The sequence below is a fragment of the Peromyscus californicus genome, unplaced genomic scaffold (assembly GCF_007827085.1).
Source record: "Peromyscus californicus insignis strain IS unplaced genomic scaffold, ASM782708v3 Scaffold_17__1_contigs__length_78620276, whole genome shotgun sequence".
NCBI lineage: Eukaryota > Metazoa > Chordata > Mammalia > Rodentia > Cricetidae > Peromyscus > Peromyscus californicus.
The window spans coordinates 16,244,035-16,253,779 of NW_026294469.1; the positions used below are offsets into that span (position 1 = coordinate 16,244,035).

General features: G+C 38.6%; 1 long non-coding RNA gene across 1 annotated transcript; it reads left to right on the forward strand.

The window, feature by feature from the left end:
- The first annotated feature begins 226 nt into the window (after nucleotides 1-226).
- On the forward strand, nucleotides 227-6,960 carry LOC128112410 (uncharacterized). Its single transcript, XR_008218981.1, has 3 exons — nucleotides 227-409; nucleotides 2,580-5,036; nucleotides 5,166-6,960. It is a non-coding gene; the product is annotated as an uncharacterized LOC128112410 (long non-coding RNA).
- Nucleotides 6,961-9,745: the final 2,785 nt, after the last annotated feature.

Below are 9,745 nucleotides of genomic sequence, written 5' to 3' on the forward strand. Positions count from 1 at the left end.
CAAGATCAGGCGGCTGGGAGGAGAAGGGGGATGGGCAAGAGTGCAGGGCAAAGGCCATGTGGCCAGAGCTGGGTCCATGAAGTGGTGCATCACAGCTGAGTACAGGACCGTTGAAACCTCCCAGATTGCCACAGAAGACAGAGGGAAAGCAGAGGAACGCCTCTTTTCCTTATCTCCACCTCTAACCTCACCAGGTCTCCTTTCTCATTAATCCTCCCAGGAAGCTGGATGGAAAGACCCATAACAGCCCTGGCCTAAATGAACAGAGTTGGGGAGACCCCTGTGAAACTCAGAAGCAGAAGTCAATGACTGACCAAGGCTGCCTGTTCACAGTCACATATCTTGAACAAAACCATGGAAGTCTCATGCTTCAGCTTAATAAAATCCACTTCCCTGAAAAACTCTTTAGGTAAGATCCCTCTTTACCTCAGCCATCTGGATATTCTATAATTAAAACACAATATTAGCTATTTTTTTCTCATCCCTGTGATAAAATACCTGGCAAAATAAAAAGTAACTTAAGCAGGAGTTTGCATTGGCTGGTGGATTGAGAGTAGAGAGAAGAATGTAGAGTAGTCGGGAGGTGAAGCCGCTTGGTTACACTGTGTCTGCGATCAGAGATGGAAGCTGTGCTCAGCTTAACCTTTTTGCTTCCCGTTCAAGACTCTAGACCAAGGGAAGGGGTCGCCAACATTCCAAATGGGTCTTGCATACTCAGTTCTTTGAATGACCCTCAAGATACATCTAGAGGTATGTCTCTTAGGTGGTTCCAAATTAAATGAGGTTGATGTTGAAGATTCCCCACCATTAAAAAACAAGATTAAAGTAAAACTGTTGCATTAAAGTAAAACAGACACATTCTATGTAACATAATGGGTAGAAAGAAGAAAGTGAGTGAGTGTGTGTGTGCGTGTGTGTGTGTGTGTGTGTGTGTGTGTGTGTGTGTGTGTGTGTGTAACAAGAAGGGATAGGCTATCCCTGTACCTGCGTTAGCTGTTGACTTTGTATCTTATGTCAAGGGCACTGGTGGTGTCCTGAACTTCCTTCTTCTGCTCCCTGCTCCAGATTTTCTTTGCTTTCACCTCCAATCTTCACTCGTGGAAGCGTTTTACCTTTTAAGGTGACTCAGATCTTTCTTCTGAAGGGCATCCACAGTGCTCAGCGCCACACCTATATTGGATTGCTATGGCCTTCTATGACATTTTTATTTGATTTTGAGCTTCTTGGAGGTTCTAAGGGATTCCCCTGGGTTGCAGACACAATATTTCCTGACTTCATCATGTACCGACCTTGTTTCACTTTCATAGTCTAATTGGACAGTCAGTAACCTCTTCTACATCTCTTGAATTAATGACATGAGAAGCCCCATATGACCAGGTAGTGAGTTCACCTTCCAGCTCCAAGGAACTCTTCCGATGTTCATTATTAATAGCATTCTGGGTACCAAGAAACTTAAAACACTATAGAGCAAGTTTATGGGACAGAAGCACAACCCGATGGATGGTGTTTATTACCTTAGGTGTGGAGCAGGTAGTGGTAATCTCATTTTTGCCCCTTCATTTCCAAGCTTACGAATTTCAGTTCTGACAGAAAGGTACCATATTGATCCTTCACTCAAGCCACATATTGCTTTCTGAAGGCAAATTTTCATTGGTCATTTCATTATTTACATTATCCAAGTACATCTAGGAGAGGTATATTTGACACAATCAAAAGAATGTTAGGGGATTAGTTCATCACTGCCACACTGTCACATTAAAACAAGTCACTCTATTGCAACATTTGTCATTTCTAAGTTGTGGTGTGAAGGCTTTTCTTAATCTGTGGGTGGTGGGATCTGCATAAAAATTTTAAACCAGAAAAGAAAAGCCTCACTGAATACACACACACACACACACACACACACACACACACACACACACACACACACACACACACATATATATATATATATATATATATATATATATATATATATATATCAATCACATTAAAGGTATATCACTGATTCAAATACTATAGGAAAGTGACTGGGATGGTTCCCTTGAAAACAAATGTTCCATAAGGTCCAGTGAGGGGCTTAGGTGCTTGGCACTGATTGAAGCAGGTACTCAGTGATGTAAGAGGGTCTTCTTGATTTATAAAGAATTTTCTTTCTTTCTTCTGTGTGTGCTTAGGTTGGGTCCATTGCAAGTAGAGTAGGTAGGAGGGCAAAAAAGCTGGATTGCATTCACAGGAAGGGTCATTCTGTCTACTCAACCTTTGGGAACACCTGAATATCCCATGGTAATCAATAACACAATAAATCTCTCCCACTTTGTTATGACTCTCTAAGTGTGAGCAAGGTAATTTTCTCTCTGAACTCTTAATAATTAATCTGTAAATCATCTTTACTCCATTTTTATTGGGATCCCAAACCGAACATTTGTGGAAAGTTTTGGAATGGGTATAGATTCATATCTCTAGTCATATTTCCATCCATGCTAATTGGACCTGCAAGGGAGACAGAAAGAGTTCTCCTCACTGCCTTCTGTCATATAGAACTCTTTATGTACTAAAGTCTTTTTTTTTTATTGCAGGCCTGTCTCTGGGGTTTTTCTGAGGGCCAGAGGAAGCAGTGAAAAGGAGGTGAAAACTAACTAAGTATCAGGGTACCTGAGCATCTGCTCCTGCAGTCCCCTTGAAAATGTAAAGTCTCTTCGGTTTGTGACTTTCTCTTATTGATGGAATGATATTGCATAGCCAAAATTATTGTTTAATACATGGGAAAGCACCCATTTCAGGATAGAATTTAGTATCTGTAATCAGATATTAATCAGTTAATACTAACTAATACTAATACCAATCAGTAGTAAGTAAATACTCTCCATCAGAACCCATTTGTTAATTATAATTTATTAATTATTAATTGGTCTGAATGACATTCCTAGAAGGCTGCATTCTCTTTTTTCATGGGCCTGAGATGCTACACCTTGTTGTGTCTACTGACTTGATCCAGTATTCTTATTTGCCAGTTATTTCTTATTTTATATTTCTTCCAAATGTTTATATATATATATATATATATATATATATATATATATATATATATATACTCACAGAGATCCACCTGGCTCTGCCTCCTGAGTGCTGGGATTAAAGGAGGGCATGACCACCACTTGGCTCAATTAAATATTTATATACAATTTATTTCAATGATGTTTTCCCCTCTGTCAACTCCTCCTAGATTCAGATCCTCCCCACCTCCCTACTCATTTATGGTGATGTTTTGTTTGTGATCTAACAAATAAAGCTTGCTTGAAGACAGAGTGTGGAGCTAAACCACTAGTTAGCCATAGAGGCCAGACAGTGGTGGCACACATCTTTAATCCCAGCACTTGGGGGGCAGAGGCAGATAGATCTCTGTGAATTCAAGGCCACCCTGGGCTACACAAGATTGATCCTGTCTAAAAGAGAAACAGAGTCAGGCCGTGGTGGCACACACCTTTAATCCCAGAACTTGGGATCTTATGCCTCTAATCTCAGCACTAGGGAGGTGGAGACAGGAAGTGATATGGCGGGGCAGAGAGAGGACTATAATGTGGGAGGAGACAAGAGTTCAACTCTCTTTCAGGCTGAGGATTCGGTAGAGGTAAGAACTCTTTCTAGTGACTGGCTACTCTGCTTCTCTGAAATTTCAGCTTTTACCCTTGATATCTGACTCCAGGTTTTTATTATTAAGACCAATTAGAATTCATTCTACACTCATTCAACTTGAATATCTCCCTCTTTCCCCATCCCCTCTCCCTACCTTCTGTCCCCTCCTTGGACTCTAACTAGATTCTTAAGTCTACATGGCAAGACAGTATCCACTATAATCTGAATCAGCTTCAAAGGCCCTCAGAATGTTAACCTGTCACCTAGGCAACTGAGGACAATGTCCTCACATATGTCTTGCCTTCAGAATCCAAAAGAGGAAAATTACGTTCACCTATTTCTTACTATGATTTTGAATAAGCATTATATTCTCACTTCCTATAAATATCATCATGGTATCATGTACCTGTATTTTTATGGGATCTTCAACTAATCTTGTTACCTTTAAAGTGCTTGTAAGTCTTCTGATGTGCATTCAACCTCACATTAGCAAGACCAGGCCATTCAGTACCAGTTCCATGGTATGAGGCTTCCAATTTTGTGAAGTTTCCTGCAGGCTAGAGGTCAGAACCCTGAGACAGATTAGTTGGAAACAGAGATGTGATATCTCCTAAGGTAAAATCTACTTCACTTGAGATTTTGTTTTATCAGAGAAAAAAATTGGTATACCAAAAGATGTGTAATTGATACATCTTGTTCCATATTAGGAACAAAAGTTGTATTCTGAGCTACAGCCGGACTTATTTTGTATTACTCCAACATAATTTCCCACTATCTAGTAATGTCTGGACAATGAAAAGAACAGTTAAATGAAAACATGGTAGAACTCAATCTTTTTGCAAATATCAACTTTCTTGGTACAAATCTTGTTATCAGTCAATATCAAAGACTACTGCAGAGATACGTGTACTTCCAAGGAGGCTGCCAGAACAAATCAAGTGAAAAAAGTTCCTTCTTTCATGGTTCTTTTGATCTTTATGGCCTAAGGGTTGGAAACCTAAGGGAAGTTCATCATCAGGGAGCTAGAACTCTGTGGGCACTTCTTCAGCTGCAGCATCTCTCACCATCCCTTTAACCACACCCAGTGCTTACCAATAATAGGTTTGGAAAGGGAGTAGTCAAATCTAATTTCTTTAGGGGAAAGTAAGTAGAAAACTGATTTGCTGAGGAAACTGAAACATTTTATCTCTAAAAACCAAATCTGAGCCTTCCAGAGAAGAAGGAAGCATTAACCCAAGGAGGAAAGACTCTAGGTCAGTAACCAGCAGTTGGAACCGACCCTATGAGAAAAAGTGCATGGCTTAGACAAAGAGGACCAGGAAAACAGTGACAGATGCCCCTGAAGACTGAGGAAGCTCTTCTGTGCAAGTCTTGGGAAATTTCTTTCCTCCAATAAGGAAGTAAGAGCCATTCAATACTTAAATAAATTTTTATTATATATCAATAGTTTTTTTTTAAAAAATTCTGGTATCCTTAACCATCACAGGAATACAAATCAAAAGTATATTTAACTCCATCTCACCTTTCAGAAAAACACAAAACAAGAAAACAACTGCAAGGTATGCTGGTGAGGATGTATAGAAAGAAGAACACATGCATGGGAGTGGTTCTGCTACTGTGGAAATGGCAAAAACTAAAGATAGAGCTATGAGATGACCAAACCATGCTGTTTCTGATCATACAATGAAAATATTCTAAGTCTGAGCTGGAGATATGGATGAGCAGGTAAGAGAACTGGCTAATCTTCCACAGGACCTGAGTTCTAGTCCCAGCACCAACATGGAATCCAACAATAATCTATAATTCCAGTTTCAGGAGATAATGCACCTTCTGGTCTCTACAGGCTCTAGGCATCCAAGAAGTCCATATAATACATGTCAGTAAGTTTCTCATATACATAAAAATAAAAAGACTCTATATCAACATACTCAGAGATATTTTCACATCCATGTTCACTTCTCTGCTATTCACAGTAGTTGAGATACAACCTGTCTTAATGTCCATCAACAGATGAATGGATAAAGAAAATATGGCACATACAAAATGAAATTTTATTCAGTTGTAAAGAAAAATAAAATCATATTTCTGGGAAAGTGTATGGAACCAAAACAAACTATTGTTTTAAGCAATGACTCATAAAGGAAAATATGAATTTCTTTTAAACAGTTCCTAGATTTTATTTTTATATATGTGTACATGTGTATAGTTATGAAGTTGGAAAGGAGGCTGCAGAGATAAATGTGAGAATTATGATTAAAGAAGATAATAAAGTGTGTGTCAATCCAATGTAAGAGAACCCTACTGAGGAAAGAAAGGGAGCAGTAGAAGGGTGTTAAGAAAGAGAAGTAAAGTGAGGAGTGAATATCAACAAAAAACAAATATTATGAAAATTGTAAAATGAACCCAACTTTTCCTTTTCATTAAAAAATAGAACAAATAGATGTTAATAACATTTCATCACAGGAGATGGTTAAGATGCAAACCATATCAATAAGGCAAGACTCAAGGAAGAGGCTAGCATAGTGTGGGATTTTAAGGATGGGTATTACTGCATTTAAAAGATAGAATGTTTCAGGTTGTCACCCACCCAACAGCAATTGTGAGCATGTCCTGACTTAACACAGAATTCACTTATGTAAAAAAAAAAAAGTGTTTGTAAAGTAGATATTCTACATTACACATGCTAGTTAGAGTTGCCATTGCTTGAGCTTCACTCTTTCTGGACAATGTTTGCAGTTGTAGTTCAGCAATAGTTCCAAGGACAGTGAGAAGCCTACAAACCACCCAAAGTCTACACATCACTTAGTGAAAGTGAAAGGGTAGTGGACAGAGAAAGGGCAAATCTCCTTTGTGTGAACACAGACTTTCCCCTTTCCACTCTCTCATCTTTGGAGTCCCTCTTTTACCTGCTCCTGTTCTAGAACTCCCCTTAATTAATTCATTGGTGCAGGTGTTCATCAGCACTTCTTTCTGCATTTGTTGAATTTGAAATCATTCTCTTTAAACTTTCCCCTTTGAAGGACATTTTCATTCAGCATAGAGTTTTAAGTTGCCAGGTGTTTCTTCTGGCACTTCAAGGACATTGTCGTGTTACAGCTTCTGTATAGTTCACATCAGTGCTCCTTTTACTGGTTTTCTCCTCAAAGTCAGTGCCATCTTTTTTCTGTTTGCACTTTTGGTATTTGGTTTTCAGATATTTTGCTATGATATATCCAGGTCTTTGTAATTTTCCTCCTTAAAAGTCTGTAGAGCTTCTAATTATGGTGTCCACTTTTTTTTTGAAAACTCATAGCAATCTTCTCTCTCTCTCTCTCTCTCTCTCTCTCTCTCTCTCTCTCTCTCTCTCTCTCTCTCTATTTGCCTTGGTTATTTTGCAGTAAGCATCTTTCCATTTTTAGATAATGTGTCAATTCCAAATTGTCCATTTTGTTCTCAGATTTTTTTTTTTTTGGTTCTGTAGTGAAATGCTTCAATTTGTCATCTGTCTTTCTGAGCTTATCAATCAGTCAGTTGTCTTGATACACTTGACTGACAACCATTGTATCTGTGATAACTGTGGGTTTATCTCCATGACCTGCTTCCTGTTCATCCACATCCATAGACTGCACAGTTACTTTTTTGATGGCATGATTACCTTTGCAAAATGAAAATTGTGAAAGGTTCCGGGTTGAGCAATTTTCTTTCCAGAGGATGAGCTTTGTGCATGAGCAGACAGTGAAAGATTACACATTACTACAATTTGGTTATCAGTTGATCCTGCTCAAATCTGTGTTTTAAAATTTTATAGGTCTGGCTCTATCCCTTAGCTTCTTTCTCACACATAGTTGTAGCTCCTGAGTAGACGCATAGATGTGATACTGAGGTCTTGGGGTCATAGTCAGGAACCTGTTATCTGGAAAATTGGGAATTCCAGTTTTGCTTCACAGAGCTACAGGTCTGCTAGAAGCTCTATTGAACTTCATAGTTCTCTTCTGCTCAACCATTCCTAAGTACAGGATGCCAGCCTCACTCTGTCTACCAAGTTTCTCAAGGACACAGCTGCTTTCATAGCTCATGTCTAGTTTTAGCCTTTCAGTCTCTGTGCTGTGGCTTCATCCTGGGGGCTTCTGTGACTGCTGTAGATACACTGTAGTTTAATTCACATTCTTACACATAGATAATCAAGATTTTGCAGGTTCTTGAGCTCTCCTCCTAGCTGAGATCCTGGCCTCTCATGTCTTGTGTGCCTCAGAAGCTGTCAGTATATCTAATAAACATTATTTGTTTGCATTTTATCCAGTTTTTCCTGTTGCTCTTAGGAAACAAAATGTTCTAATACATGCCGGCTTACCATAGTCAGCTGTAGGAAAGAGTAAAGCTCCTTTGAGCAGATGTGTGGGGTTGGTGTTGACTTTGGAATAAGCCTATTGGTGACCAGATATGCTGATGGGATGAAGAAAGACAAAGAGATGCTTGCAGTCTATTCATTGTTTTCCTGTCTTCTATTATGTGGAGAAATACAATTCTTGATAAGTTGGGCCTCTGATCGCTAGTGATATGAATAAGTAAAGTCATGTGTGTATGGGAATTTTAGATGATTTTTATCTTTATTGAAGTTTTATGGTCATTATTTCAAAATTTGCACATATTTGTTTAGTATGCCAATGAGATGAGGACTTTCAGAAAACCTCATATGCTTTGCTAATCCAGAGTTGGTAATTACATTGTTTGTAACTTGAAAATTCTTTGAGTTACCAACCTGTTTTGCTGATAATTGTAAAGAATGTGTTGAACTAGAGCATGCTGAAATGTTTTCTTACTGTCAATTTAGTAATTTTTCTTTTGCAAAATTACATGTTCATTTTTCAAGGAATATGGATGCTAGGTTTTTGTGAGTGCCCTTGTTTTCTTTGGTTTTGTCTGAACTGCATCTCAAAATCTCAACCTCCAATATAAAAACATTTGTTGGATAACATATAACATAGTGTCTGATACATATATGAAATCTGATAAGTATCTGCTTATATATTGTATAACATATAAAACTGTATAACTTATATGTGCAATATGAATCATACAGTGTATACGTATGTGTGTGTTTATATGCAAGCATATATATATTCAGTGCATGCATATATAAGTGTGTGTATACTTCTTAGTATCAGCTATATTAATGTTTTATTATTTAAATTTCCTCTTTTCTGTCAGACTCCAGCTCTGTTGGTCTTTTTTTCCAATCTGATCTATTTCCTGGAAGTGACAGTGCTGACCGAGCAGAGCAGAGACTTTGTTTGCAGTTGCTGAAGTGTTAGACCTTGTCCATCGTGATGGAGACTGAATCTGCCTTAGGAGCCACAAGGAATAAGCAGACTTGATCAAATACTGCATGTGGTTGCAGTCATAACTGACACACTAAGTCATGATTCTAATCCCAAATGTGCCTTACCTCTCTCACCTGACACCAACATTCTTGGGTATTTAGGAGCAAAGCATGACTCTTTAAAGGACAATATTAAGTCTGACATGTTCATTCTGTGTCCCTGTATGACCGTGTCTCTATTCATTACCTCTGTTTTTATCCCCATCTTCCCTCTTAGTTTTCACTATGAAATTTGCTAATCCAATGTTCATCTACTTTTTAAAGAATTGGCAAATTGACTCGTTGATAATGTATGTGCCATGCCAGCATGAGGACCCGAGTTATGGTCTCCAGCACCTACGTAAAAAGCTAGATGCTGTGGTACACACCCGCAAACAGGTAGAGACAGTGGAATCCTTGAGGCTTACTGGCAAGCCAGGCTAACCCAACCGGTGAACTACAAATTCAGTGAGGTACTCGGTCTTTAAAAGTGAGATGAAAAAAAAAATGACAAAGAAATCTGACTTTGATCTCTGGCCTTCATACATGTGTACACACATGAACATATGTGTACCCCACACACAGAAACACAAACACAAAGAAATATTAACGTGTACATGTGAGTGCACACGTGTATGTTTGTGCATGTATGTGTACATGTGGTACACATATGCCTGTGTGTGTGTGTGTGTGTGTGTGTGTGTGTATGTGTGTGTTGTAGACCCTCTGAGAATGAATACATAATCTACACCCCAGTTCCTTATGCAGCCA